This window comes from Neomonachus schauinslandi, chromosome 1 (genome assembly GCF_002201575.2).
Source record: "Neomonachus schauinslandi chromosome 1, ASM220157v2, whole genome shotgun sequence".
In the NCBI taxonomy this organism is placed as follows: Eukaryota; Metazoa; Chordata; class Mammalia; order Carnivora; family Phocidae; genus Neomonachus; species Neomonachus schauinslandi.
In genome coordinates, this window is record NC_058403.1 from 44,321,136 (window position 1) to 44,336,922 (window position 15,787).

The window sequence follows — 15,787 nt, forward strand, 5'->3', positions numbered from 1 at the left end:
TAAGATTTTTAAAGCAAAAAAAATAAAAATAAAAATAAAATGAAAGGAAAGGAAATAAAATATTTCTGAAGCAAGGCCATTTTAGGGGTGACAGTTTCCAGGTGTGGCCCTAAGAATCAGTGGCTAAAGCAAAAATGAAAATGAATATCTTTAATTAACTAATGTAGATAGCAATTATGTGTGCTTTCTGTGAGTCAGGCATTATCCCAATCCCATGCATTCATTAATTCACCAAGTGCTTACAGCAACATTATGAGGTGGGTGTTAATATTATCCCCATTTTATCAATGAGGAAACTGAGGCAAAGCATAATAGGTAGCTTGCCCAATGTGAAACAGCTGATAAATCATTCTTTTTTTTTTTTTTGCACAAATATGTGTTCATATTTAGTTCACATAGTAGACCCCGTGCTATTCTGGAGGCTAGGATACAGAAGTGAACAAAACAGAAATAAAAAATCTAGTGGGAAGAGAAATAAAGAATTCAGCCAAATGTATGTACATCAGATGGGAAGAAAAAGTAGGAGAAGTGAAGATGAAAGTGAGATTAGATTTCAGTATGAAATTGAATGAACAGGCAAGATCTTACTGAAAAGTGTCATATGAGTAAAGATGGAAGAAGGTGAGGGAACAAGCCAATTGGATGCCTAGGGGGAAATATTCCAAAGAGTAAGAATAGCAGGGGCCAACACCCTGAGGTTGGAGCATTTTATACCCAAAGAACTACAAATTAAGCCTTTATGCTTTATGACCAAATGCCTTTTTTTTTTCCTAGAACAGTGCTAATTCCTGCCTATTGCCTCTTCATAATTGTTAATATTGACCTTTTTACCCTGCCATTGGGTTAATAAAATATATCGTCACCCTATGGTTATGGTTAGAAGAGATTATATAAGGGAAAGGGTGGTAGAAGATGAAGTCAGAGAGTTGATGGAGGCAGAAAGGGACTCAAATGTTGGAGGGAAATTATTCTCAACCTTGGCTGCACATTATAATCATTTAATTTAGAGAGCTTTTAACAATCCCAAGTTCCAGCCTGCATCCCAGGTGAATTAAATCAGAATCTCTTGGTGGAACCCATGCATTTATATTTGTTCAAAGTTCCTCCAGCTGAGTCTAATATGCAACCAACTTGTAAAAACACTGAATTGGGGCATTTTAGGCCATTGTAATGTGTTTGAGTTTTCTCTGGGTAAGACGTGAAGCTATTGTAGGGTTTGGGGTAGAGATACAACATAATCTGATTGTGTTTTTAAAAAATTGCTCTGGTTGCTATATTCAAAGACAAATGTGAAGTACAGATGGCTGGAGAGAAATTTGGAGGCTTTTGTAATAAAAATCTAAGTAAGGAGATGACAGTGGCTTAGATGAGGATTATAGTTGAGTTGATGGAAAATACTAGATTCTGTGGTGTAGAGCTGATAGAATTTGCTGTTAGATTGGATAAAGTGTGCAGGCAAAAGGGAAGATTCAAGGACAACTGTCATCCATAAAATAAAGTCAAGAATAGGCAATAACTACTTCCCACAGTTATTGTGAGTTTTATGTAGTATTAAATAGCAAATAGACCTAAACGCCATATTAAAGTCTCCATAATATTATCTATTATTATAATGTATATCAGAAGATGTCACCAAGAGTTTTAAAATTGTTTTTCTGTTACTTCCTGGTCTGTTTTCTTCTAGTGGCTAAGAATAGTCTTAATTTTCACCATTAAAAAAAAAAAATCTAGATATACGTCAAGAATATGAGTATTTAAATAATACATATCAGTGCATATCAGCCTTTCAAAAGCAATGTGAGTCATTTGAAGAGTTTCCTTGAACAAATGCAAAGCTAATATTAATTTAAAAAATTAAAGGGATCTTTTAAATATTTATGTAGTCAAATTATAAATCTAGTAAAGATGGCATTTTACCTTATGCTGGTTATATATTAATAATGAGAGCTGTATTTTATTAGCATACTTTCCTTGTAAATTGTGATCTGTGGAATTATATTTGTGCTAGGGTATGAGAGCAAAATTAATCTACATCGCATTCATTTAATATTCAACAGTAAAAAAAATGAAGTCACATTTACCTACCAATACCTTTTTTTTAAACCATAAAAATTAGAGTTGAATTAATCCCCTTACTTTTTTCAGAAAAAATATATAAAACTTCATGTAGACAAATGTTATTATTTATCAAGCCTGTGCCAGCTTAATGCCAAATACTATTCTAAAAATAATGTGACAGTAAACATCCAAATATATGAAAGCAGGGTATGCTTGGAACCAAGCATATGGCTGGCTGAACTTTTTATTTTTAAATTAGAAGTTAGAGCATCAACTTCCAAAAGCCTGAATTTATCTCTTTTAACATTATAATATTGTAAATGTGTTGTGGCATTTTTAGTACCTGGTACCATGAAATTGTACTCTAATTTTCCTTACTGATTCTTCTTTTCCATACAGGTTTTTATGCTGATTTTTTAATTGGTGTGTAATTCATAATTATAGTGATGTATAGAGATATTCCATGCATTTTCCTGAACTCCTATATGGTCAATCCTATATCCCCATTTGGACCATACAGGAGATTTTGGATTTGCAGAACTAAATATTAGACTTGAATCTTGCAGTTCCCAACCATGCCTGCAAATCAGAATCACCATTCTAGAGAGATTTTATAAAATATAGATGCAGACTCAAGCAGCTATATTTTGCAAAAACTTCCCGGGTAATTTTGATGCACTCTAATGATGCTTCATCAAGACTTTGGCACTCTGTGACACCCTTCCCCAGATGTCAAACAAAAAAAATTTACATTTTCTTGGCTTTACTTAAGTGAAGCACACAGTAGCTAATGTAGATTACATTCACATAAACCTAAGCAAAAAAAAAAAAAAAAAAGAAACAAATTCATTTGTAAGCTTTGTAAACTAAAGCTATATTATATCCAGACCCACTTTAAGCTCTTAAAATGTAATTCTGAAATCCAACTACCATGTTTCACAAATCCATATCTACTTTTCTTCCTAGATTTTTTAGATATATTAGAAATGACATTTTTGGTTTCCTTATGATTGAAATTTCCGATTCTGTTATTGGTGGCCTCTTCCTTCTATAACTAAAAATATAACTCTACCTAGCTTAAGTGCAAATCCACAATGACTACAAAAGAAAAGCCTTGAAGGATTTAGTAAATATGCTACAGGAAATTATAATAAGATTTTCAACGGGGGAGGCCACAAGAGCCAAGACTTCGGTAAAAAGGAGATACTGATTCTTCCTTGTTTGGTAACTTTAAAACAAAAATTACTTAGTCTTTTCAAATCTATAAATAACCTTAGCCATTTCTTTTTCAAATTCAGGAGCATTTTTAAAAGTCACAGCATGATCAACTTTCTGATTTAGAAACATAAAAACTGAATGTTAACTTTATACTTAAGTTATAGAAGTAACCCTCCAAGGTCTGTTTTCTGCAAAGTCACTTATAAATCAATTGTTGAAAACTCAAATGCATTTTCCCAAAAATATTTCTTTTAAAGATATTGCTTAAGTCTCTAGGCAGATCCATAAAAGCCTCTCTAACTCAGACCACAGCTAAAGGATGTAACTTCCAATAAAGAAGGGGGTCAGGAGTTTCCTTCAAAAGTAAAAAAGAGTGCTTTCCTCCCTTCTACATGACTTGCCTTGGGCAAAATTTTTTTAAAGGCCATTTTTCTGTGGCATCCATCCCTCTCTTCATGTCCTCTTCCTAGGTCCTCAACTATTCAACTTTTCCTGTTTTAAATCCCATGTGGTGGCACACACTCCCCATCTCCTCATATCCACAGGCTAGGTTTTCTTCCATCTCATAAAATCACCTATAACCTGAACCCCCATACACACCCTAATCTAAGCTCTCATTTTCTCATCACCACAGATCTTAGCTGGATATAAGGTGAAACTAACTCATGCTACCATCTGTGATTCACAAATATTTTTTTAATTCCTCCAGATGATTTTGCATCTTTTACATGAACTTGTAAACCCAAATAGAATTTTTTAAAAAATTTTATTCTGCAAATAACGCAACATGAGATCTATTCTCTCAGCAGATTTTTAAGCGTACAAAACAGTATTGTTGACTGTAGGTACAGTGTTGTACCTACAGTGTTGTATAGAAGCACAGCATATCAGACATGAAATAACATGTTGTAAGAGCGAATTAAACACACACAACAAAATGAATCAGAATAAGTTACTTGAGACTAGAGATAGAAGCAAGGGTCATGTTTTTGTATTGAGTACTATACTTTATTCTTCACTGAAGTTCATTGAACGGTTTTAAGGAAAGGGGTGATATACTGATATTTGTGTCTTCGTAGAATTTGAATATATTTATTTAAAAATAATAATAATAATGAGATGACTTCAGGACAGCATAGCACTCAAATCCTACATTTGTCCTCAGCACAGGCTAAGTACATGAGGTCAACCTAAGATGATTGGACGCTGAGAGGCTTAAAGTGTTCATGCAGCGCCACCTGTGAGGCAGGGCCTTGAAAAACATCATCAAGAGTTTGCATCGCTTGCATTGTGAAGACAATGTGACATGCCAACGACTGCTCAGATCTGGTGGGTGTCTTGCTCCAGCATCTGAAAGAGAATCTGGTGGCACTCTGCAGTTCTTGGAAGTAGCGGGCATTATTATGTATAGCTTTTAGGACTAGAAAAAGGAATATAGCTTTTGTGTGAAGGAGAGAGTTGTATCATTTGTAGAGAAAGAGATTTGTGCCATACCTCATGGGGGAATAAATGAGACTATTCCACTCAGCGACATAGATAAATAGATTCTCATTTGTTGGTTTATCTGGAGTGTTCTTGTTCATTTGTTTTTTGGTTTGTTGGTCTCAGAGCTCTTTTATACCTTGCCTTATTAAGCGATATTATGCTGCCCAAACTAGGCCAGACTGGGTCATTATGGCAAAGTTTGGGTCAGCTCTTTTCTAGACAACTCCAGTTAAAAAGAATACAGGCTCTGGAATTCGACTGCCTGGATTCAAATCCTGACTGCACCATTTAGTAGGTTATTAAATACCTTTGTCCTTCAGTTTGACCATCTATAAGATGGAGCTAATAACTTCACTTATATCACAGAGTTGTTACAAACATTGAATATGATGATAATAAAAAGCTTGTAACTGTGACTGGTATGTAGCGTTTAAGGAATGTTAACATTTTCCCCTCCTATAATAAAATGGCAACAATAGCAGTGTAAGTTCCTAAAAGAATATAAAACTGTGTTTGGCGCTTCTCTTTCATCAAGCGCACATTTTATAAACAACTGAGAGAGAAAGAGAGAGATTATCACAGGTTGGGCACCCAGGGAAGCAGATTCTAAAAGGAGATTCCCATGAAGAAACTTCAGTGGGGAGAAGCATCAGGATTATCTCCCTTATTCCTGTAAGTTCAAGGGTTTTGGCAGCTGATAATCCTTAGCTGAGTCCCTCTCTGGGAAATGGCCTTGGCTACAGCCCCTTTTCCTCAAATTGAATGAACTCTGAAGAGTTATCCCAGATCCAGGACATTCTATGGGGGTATATGAAGGCCTTTGTTGTGCATACACTGCACATTAAGTTCTCCTGCTGCCCAATCCTTCTTTTTTCTATCCCCCCACAGCTGTTGGTCCTAAGAGTGTGTAATCAGGGATCAACATTTAGCAAAATTAATGAATTTTACTGCTCCGTCAAATACATTCTCATTATACAAAACTGTCCCCTTTTTGTTTGTTTGTTTAGTTCATGTGGCAGAGAATATAAGGATAGAGGATACCAGGACAGTCTGGTTTGGTGCTATTACCTTGATCCTTAATTTGTGTTAAGGCTCCTGTAATTTTACCCACCCGAATTTTGTGCCATTGGTACAAATATCAACATAGTGGAAAAAAAAGGTAGATCTATGTCTTAGTGCAACTGTAAAAATAGTTTTGACCTCACAGACCCCTGAAATGTCTTGGCCATGGGAATTAGAAATACATATTCCACATCATATAGTCACATGACAGAACATGGAGAAAGTGGTTTATCTTCTTTTCAAACACCAGAATCCCATTTTTAATGAGGCCACTTACTGTTCTTGGAACTATGATTGCTATGATGCTGAATGAAAGAAATTAATTTAAGTCTCTCCAAACACTGGCAATAAGAAGAGTTTAATAATTTCAAAAATAATTTTGAAATAAGTTGCATGGAATACAAGAGGAGGGCACACTCCCAAACTCATTTTACAAAACCAGGATTACTCTGATAACAAAACCAGACAAAGACACTGCAAGAAAACTACATGAGATATCACCTCACACCTGTCAGAATGCCTAAAATCAACAACACAAGAAACAACAGGTGTTGGCGAGGATGTGGAGAAAGGGGAACTCTCTTGCACTGTTGGTTGGAATGCAAACTGGTGCAGCCACTCTGGAAAACAGTGTGGATGTTTCTCAAAAAGTTAAAAATAGAACTACCCTATGATCCAGCAATCATGCTACTATTTGCCCAAAAAATACAAAAATACTAATTCAAAGGGATACATGCACCTCAATATTTACAGTAAATTATTGTAACTTACAATAGCCAAATTATGGAAGTAACACACGTGTCCACTGATTGGTGAATGGATAAAGAACATGTGCTATGTATACATAATGGAATATTATTCAGCCATAAAAAAAAGAATGAAATCTTACCATTGGCAACAACATGGATAATAAAAATTAATAAAATACTGGAAATGGCATTTTTTCTGTACTTGATGCAAAACTCTTCTTGCTATTAATGAATAGTAGCAAGGGAGTGGTGAGATCTGCTCTGGGTATTAGCATAATAACATTTTTTTCTGAAAAGCAATTGGGCAATCAATATCAAGAGTTTTAATAATGTTTATGTCTTTGATGTATAAATTCTTCTGGAATTTATCCTCATGCAAGGATGGATATATGTGGATGTTTACTGAAGTTTTATTAACAATAAAAACTTGAAAATAAACAAAACTGGTAATAAAGGAATATGGCACATTTATATATTAGAAACTATATTATCTTTATAAATAATATTTTATAGTCTTTAATAATATATGTTATTTTCATAATATGAACAATATGAGATTAATTTTAATAACAGAAAAAATTAGACTACCAAATGATGGGTCTTAAATATGAATGAATTTTATCTCTTATTTATAGTTTTCTATCGTATTCCAAAATTTTCACAATGGATTCATATTACTTCCATAATCATAAAAATATGTTTTGTTGTTGTTTGTTATTTGTATTTGCTTTTATTTTGTTTTGCTTTGGTTTGGTTTGGTATGAGCTCAGTTAGAAGCAAGAGCAGTTGATGTGTTAGCAGTCAAACCCCATTTTAGGAGACTCAATACTTAAGCTCAGGTTAATAATTAGAATAAAATATACAGATAATGCAGGTTAATAATTAGAATAAAATATACAGATAATGGATGATCCTCCCCCCTATGGAGCTGGATCTGAGGTAATAATTTAATAAATATTTGGTGATCCCTCAGAAGTCATCCTACCTGCATTCTAAGCCCAACTCTCTCATTTACTTACCTTGGATGAATTGTATAACTTTACTGGGACTCAGTCTCTTCTCTGTTAAACTAGAATAGAGGAAATATTACCTAGATTAATGGCTCCTTGGCTTTTTTAAATCAGAGATTTATTTGAGAATTTGGTAAAAATTATGAATCTACTGCATATAAACATGCGCCACCATCAAAAAGAATAAAATCATACATTTAGTAAAAGAAATGCAAGATTTATATACTAGAAACTACAAAATGTAGTTTGAAGTGATGCTGTATCAGTTTCTGAACCAGTATCAGGCTTAAGAAATTGGCAGCTTCAGCGTCCTGTGTCTTGGAACATTTATTCTTAGAACCATGCTCTGAGGAACCATAACCTATCCCACAGAGAAGTCTACTTGAAGAAGAGCCAAGGGCTCCCAGCTACAGTCTCATTTGAGCTCCCAGTCAATGGCCAGCCCAAACTTGACAGACTTATGAATGAGCCATCTTGGAAACAGGATCCAGGCCCAGCTGAGCTACCCCAGTTGACGACTCCTGAACAGACATGAACCATCAGAGCCAACCCCTAACCAACTTGCACGTTTGTGACCCAAATAGGTGATTGTTATTGTTTTAAGTTGCTCAGGTTGGGGGTTAATTTGTTATGCAGCAAGAAATAACTGGGACACTTCATAAATGTTGGATTGATTATACTGAGCTAAATAAAAGACTTACCTTAACCCCAAAAGATTTCAAGGAAAACATTTGTATTGGCTTTAAGACCCATTTGTGTTTTGACAAATTTTGGACTTCCCCGAACTTGGATATGGATGTTTACCTGAAAATGGTTCTTCTTTTGGCAAACAAAAGTTTCATCTGCTGGCAAAAAATTAAATCCTTTCTGACAACTCAATAGCCTATATTGAGTCTGTGAAAAAAGGGATCAAGAAATAAGTTTAACAAGCATTTTCTACACATTTTCTTTCATTAACAATATTAACTGTTAAACATTTCAAGAAAATATATTGTGGAAAGTGACTTTTGCTATATTTAATCAATTTTTGCTGAGGAAGTGAAAATGCTATTTCAAACACAAATGGCTCTCTCACAGCATTTTATTTTCTCACAAGGAAATAGCACAATTCTTGTCAAATGGAAGCATTGTTTCCTTGGCCTGCCTTTTCCCTTTGTGCTTTCTAGAATTCTAATTTGACTCCCCCATACAATAGAAATACATAGTCTAGAAATTGAGAAGTCACTGGATTACTCAGACTTGTGAAATATCTGGGATAAAATTCCATCTTTTTCCTCCTTTAAAAAAAAAAAGGCTCTAAATTTCATTGGCAACACTACACTCAAATAGTCACTCAGATGAGTGAATATTCAGCCTACTAGCGGTCATAAGCAAAAAACCAAACTGGTCAGAATTACCAGGAATAGCTTTAAACCAGACTAATGAGAGTCAGAATACTGATTGAAAACCTGTTTTCACTAGAGTTTGGTCATTTCCTTTTTATCCCCCTGATCTGGTAAGAGCACTGAAAATCTACTATGCTGGTTACTTCTGCTGGTAACAGAAGTGGTGGGGTAGATAATCATACTCTTACTCTATTTGTCTTAGCAAATTATTTTCAATAACAATGCTTTGTGTATTAATGTCTATTTATTATAATTAAAAAAGAAAACTACATGCCAATGTCACTGATGAGCATAGATGCAAAAATCTTCAACAAAATACTAGCCAGCTGAATTCAACACTGCATTGAAAGGATCATACAGTGTGATCAGGTGGGATGCAAGAATGATTCAACAAAATGAAGGATACAAATCATATGATCATCTCAATAGATGCAGAAAAAACATTTGACAAAATTCAGTACCCATTTATGATAAAAACTCTCCACAAAGTGCATATAGAAGGGAACATACCTTAACATTATAAAGGCCATATGTGAGAAACCCACAGCAGACATAATGGTAAAAAACTAAAACCTTTTCCTCTAATATCAAAAACAAGACAAAGATGTCCATTCTTTCCACTCTTACTCAATGTAGCATCCTAGCTAGAGCATTTGGTCAAGAAAAAGAAATAAAAGGCACCTAAATCAGAAAAGAAGAAGTAAAACTGTCTCTATATGCACATAACATGATATTATATATAGAAAGCTCTAAAGATTCCACCAACAACTTGTTAGAAATAAATAAATTCAGTAAGGTTGCAGGATACAAAATCAATATACAAAAATCAGTTGCATTTCTATATACTAACAACAAACTGTCAGAAAGAGCAATGAAGGAAACAATCCCATTTACAATTTTATTGAAGAGGAATAAAACACTTAGGAATAAATTTACCCAAAGAGGTGAAAGATCTGTACACTGAAAACTATAAAACACTGATAAAAGAAATTGAAAATGACACAAATAATGGAAAATTATTCTCTACTCATAGGTTGGAAGAAGTAAAATCATTAAAATGTCCATGCTATCCAAAGCAATCTACAGATTCAGTGCAATCCCTATCAAAATTCCAATAGTATTTTTCACAAAATTAGAACAAATAATCCTAAAATTTGTATGAAACCATTAAAGACCCCAAATAGCCAAAGTAATCTTGAAAAAAAGAACAAAGCTGGAAGCATAACATTTCCTAATTTCAAACTATATTATGAAGCTATAGTAATCAAAACAGTGTGGTACCTGCATAAAAACAGATACATAGATCAATGGAATAGAATTGAGAGCACAGAAATAATCCCCTGGGTGTATGGTCAATTAACTTATGACAAAAAGAGCCAAGAATATACAATGGGAGATGATAGTCTCTTCAATAAATGGTGCCAGAAAAACTGGACAGCCACATTCAAAAGAATAAAACTGAACCCCTATCTTATACCATACACAAAAGTTAACTCAAAATGGATTAAAGACTTGAACATAAGACCTGAAACCATAAAATTCCTAGAAGAAAACAGAGGGTAAACTCCTTGACTTTGGTCTTGGTGATGATTTTTTGGATTGACACCAAAAGCAAAGACAACAAAAGTAAAAATAAACAAATGGGACTACATCAAACTTAAAAGCTTCTGCACAGCAAAGGAAACCATCAACAAAATGAAAAGGTAATCTATGGAATGGGAGAAAGCATTTATCAATCGTACATTCAACAAGGGGTTAATATCCGAAGTATACAAGGAAGTCAGAAAACTCAGTAGTAAAAAGAAAAAAAAAAATTTAAGTGGGCAAAGGACCCGAATAGACATTTTTTCAAAGAAGATATACAAATGGCTCAACAGGTAGATGAAAAGATGGTTAACATCACCCTAATCATCAAGGAAATGCAAATCAATGAGGTATCACCTCACACCTGTGAGGATGGCTTTTATCAAGAAGACAAGAATAAAAACATTGGCAAGGATGTGAAGAAAGAGGAATCCTTGTACACTGTTGGCAAGGATATAAACTGGTGCAGCAAATATGAAAAACAGTATGGAGGTCCTCAAGAAATGAGAACTAGAACTATCGTATGATCCAGCAATCCCACTTTTAGTATATATCCAAAGGAAATTAAACCATTATCTCAAAGAGATATCTGTACTTCCAAGTTCATTGCAGCATTATTCATAACAGCCAAGATATGGAAATAACCTAAGTGTCTGTCAATGGATGAGTGAATTAAGAAAACCTGGAAAATATATAATGGGATATTAATCAGCCTTTAAATAAAAGGAAGTCCTGCCATTTACCACAACAAAGATAAACCTGGAGGACATTATGCTAAGCAAAATAAGTCAGACAGAGAAAGACAGATATTGCACGGTCTCACTTATACATGGAAGGCAAAAAAGTGAACTCATAGAAACAGTACAAAAGTGGCTGCCAAAAGTGAGGGGAAGCAGGAGAAACAGAGGGGTTTGTAAAAGGATGCAAACATGCTGTTATAAGTGGAATAAGTGGTGACTATCATTGATAACACTGCATTGTAGAATTGATAATTGCTAAAAGAGTAGAACTTAAATGTCCTTACCTAAAAAAGGGGGTGGGGGGATATATAACAAAATATATATATTGCATATAGCCAAAAAGTGGAAGTAACTCTAATGTTTATCAACTGATAGATGTATAAGTAAAATGAATAAATATTATACATCAGTAAAAATAATATAAAATACTGAATGAAACTTGACACATCATATTAAGTGAAAGAAGACAGTCACAAAAGAACATATACTTTATGGTTACCTTTAAATGAAATAACCAAAATAGGCAAAACTATAGAAAGTTAATTAGTAGTTGCCTAGGGCTGGTAGGGGAAGTTGGGGGAATGGAGAATGACTGCCAGTGAGTATAAAGTTTCTTCTGGGAATGATGAAAAAGTTTTAAAGGTGACTTATGGCTATAATGGTTATATATATGGCTATATGGTTACACTAACTCTGTGAATACACTAAGAATGATAAATTTGTGTAGTTTAAAAGTGTAAATTGTATGGTATATTAATCATACCTTAATAAACCTGTTAAAAAATAACTTGGAACAAAATATTAACAAATTAACCAATTTATGATAAAAACTTTCAGTAAACTAGAAATAGAAGGGAAGTTCTTAAACTTGATAAAGACTATATATACAAAAAGCCTGCAGCTATTATACTTAATGATGAGAAACTTAAAGGTGTCTCACCAAGATCAGGAACAAGGCAAAGATGTCACTTTCACTACTCCTTTTCACTATCATACTGGAGGTACTAGCTAATGCAATAAGACAAGAAAGAGGGAGAAAGTATACAGATTAGGAAGGAAAAAATAAAACTGTCCTTATTCACAGATAACATGGTATCCATGTAGAAAATCTGAAAGAATTGACCAAAACAATTAGACTAATAAGCAATTATATCAAGGTTGCCAAATACAAGGTTAATATACAAAAGTCAATAGCTTTCCCACATATCAGCAATGAACAAGTGGAATTTGAAATTAAAAACACAATACCATTTATATTAGCACCCCCCAAAATGAAATACTTAGGTATAAATCTAACAAAATATGTATAAGATCTATATGGGGAAAACCTAAACTTTAATAAACAAAATCAAGAACTAAATAAAAGCAGACATATTCCATGTTCATAATTAAAGAAACTCAATATTATTAAAATGTCAGTTCTTTCCAACTTGATATATATTTTCAATGTAATCCCAATCAAAATTCCAGTAAGTTATTTTGTGGATATCGACAAAATGATTCTAAAGTTTACATGTAGAGGCAAAAGACGTATAATGGCCAACACAGTATTGAAAAAGAACAGAGCTGGAGAACTGATACTACCTGACTTCAAGACGTAAACAGGAATCAAGACAGTGTGCTAAGGGTGAAAGAATAGACAAACAGGTCAGTGGAACAGAATAGAAAGTCTGTAATAAATGTAGTCAACTAATCTTTGACAAAAGAGCAAAGGCAATACCATAGAGCAAAAATTGTCTTTTCAGCAAATGGTGTTGGGACAACTGGATATCCACATGCAAAAATTAAAAACAACAAAAAACTAGACACAGAACATTACACCCCTCACAAAAATTAAGTCAAAATGGATCACAGGCCTAAATGTAAAACACAAAATTATAAAACTCCTGAAGATAATATAGGAGAAAAACTTAGATGACATTGGATATGGCAAAGATTTTTTAGATACAACTACAAAGATACAATCCAAGAAAAAAGACCTGATAGGCTGGACTTCATTAAAATTTAAGACTTCTGCTCTGCAAAAGACAATGTTGAGAAAATGAGAAGACAAGCCACAGACTGGGAGAAAATGTTTGCAAAAGACACATCTGATAAAGGACTTACCTAAAATATACAAAGAACTCTTACAATTCAACAATAAGAAAACAAGCCAATTTAAAAATGGGCCAAAGACCTTAAAAGGCACTCCACAAAAAATATACGGATGGAAAATTAGCACATGAAAGGGTGCTTCATACTATATGTCATCAGGAAAATGCAGATTGAAGTAATGAGACACCACCTATTAGAATGGCCAAAATTAGTAACACTAAATGGTGGCAAGGATGTGAAGCAACAGGAACTCTCCTTCATTGCTGGTAGGAACGCGAAATGGTACAGCCACTTTGGAAGATAATTTGGGGGTTTCTTACAAAACTAAACATACCAGCTATTGCCCTCCCTGGTACTTAACAAAAGGAGTTGAGAACATATATCCACATAAAAGCCTGCAGCTATAAACATGCTATAAACATTTATAATTATTTATTTATAATTGCCAAAACATGGAAGCAACCAAGATGTCTTTCAGTGGGTGAATGGATAAATAAAACTGTTGTGCACGCAAAGGAATTTTATTCAGCACTAAAAGGAATGGAGCCATCAAGCCATGAAAAAACATGGAGGAAACTTAAATGCATATTATGAAGTGAAAGAAACTGAAAAGGCTACCTACTGTGGGATTCCACTATATAACATTCTGGTAAAGGCAAAACTATGAAGAAACTAAAAAGATCATTGGTAGCCAAGGTTTGGGGAGCTGGGGATGAATAGGTGAAGCACAGAGGATTTTTAAGACAGTGAAAATACTCTGTGTGGTATAAAATGGGTTTATGTCAATAGAAATTTGTCCAAACCCATAGCATGTAGAATACCAAGAATATAGTTCCCTGGTGAGGGAATGATAATGGGGGAGGCTATGCATGTGTGGGAGCAGAGGATATATGGGAAATCTCTATACTTTCTTCTTAATTTTGCTATGAACCTAAAAGTGCTCTAAAAAAGTAATCTTAAAAAAAAAAGAAAGAACTTGGTGCTTTGTGTCAGTCTCAGAATAGATAGGAAATTAAATTTCAACCTGGAATTAAATAATGATTTCCTTTTATGATGAAGGAGTTTATGTTGCTCAATTGATTTTTCAGGAAAGTGAGAGGAGAATTTTCTGACTCATATTAAAATTACATGAACTACATGTAATTGTAGTACAACAAGGTTTTATTATAATAACTATTATTAAAATAAGTCAGGGGCTGTGCTTTGTGTTTTGTATGTGATATTCACTGCACCTCTGAGTTAGATTATTCTATTCTCATTGTACAGATAAAAAAACTGAGGCATTCCTTAGTTTTCAGATGGTCCATTAACATTTCCTACCATGCAGAAATTCTGCATTGATGAGAACTGTGATACCAGGCAACTTCATTTCTAATAGGTAAAAGAGCCACCTCTTTAAATTTAGTGTAATCCTTTCTAGGCCAAAAGAATTTATGTTTTGAATTCTACTGAAAGGCTTTGAGAGTCCTAATAGAGGAGTCGTAGGTAGGGTACATGATAGAAGAGGCAGATTTCATCTCATAGTGCCCTGTCTAGGAAGATGGATTGGAAACATAAAGAGCTAATAACACCAAAGATTTTCTTTGCTAGGTTATCTTTTATACATTAATTATACAGAAGAGCCTGCTTAAACGGATACTCTTGCTATAGAATGTTTCTTTTAAGAGAGGGTTCTTTTCCTTACTCTGCACTTCAGTTGGGAGATATTATCAGAGAGTTATCAGGGAGATAAGTTGATATAAAGACAAAGTTTATTTCATTTGTAATAGAAGCTTCTTCATTTAACTGACCAGTGAATCATCGTTGTATAGGATACTGCGTCACTGCGATACAGTCAGATCACCCCCGTATTTAACCCATGCTATAGTTTTAAATCAGCTATCCATGAAAACTGCTGTAACTTTGCAAATTTTAAGATAACTCTTATTTATGCATCTACCACACTGTATAAGGTAATATAGCTCAATAGTCTTTTGCTAGATATTCATTTTAATAACATTCATAAATAAATGTTACCTAGTGTATAAAACCAACTCGAGAATCTTTCATGTTTCTTTATAACTCCTTTGGAGACAGCTATCCCCAAATAACTATGTAGAGCAATATGCATTATTTTTCAAATTTAAAATATTTTTATTTTATTTTTCTCTAATTTTTAGGTACTGTTTGTCTGGTCTTATTGGTGCACACATCTTGCATGGATGACAACTGAATTTTTTCCTTTAAAAAATGTTATTTTTAAATCAAGATGAGAAGAATAAGCAATCAAGGGATCGAGCTGCGTACCAGTGCCGTGCCTGGCTTGTTATTCATACGATTTCATTTAATCTTTCCAACTGGGAGCTAAAATAGTCCTGTTTTCAGTCAGTTGCCAACAACTTCCTTTCTATTTGCTCTAAATA

At 33.9% G+C, this 15,787-nt stretch overlaps 1 protein-coding gene across 1 annotated transcript in view; it reads left to right on the forward strand.

Moving 5' to 3' along the window:
* Nucleotides 1-15,787, forward strand: part of EPHA6 (EPH receptor A6) — an 827,849-nt gene that overhangs the window by 711,722 nt on the left and 100,340 nt on the right. The gene's annotated exons all lie outside the window — the stretch shown is intronic.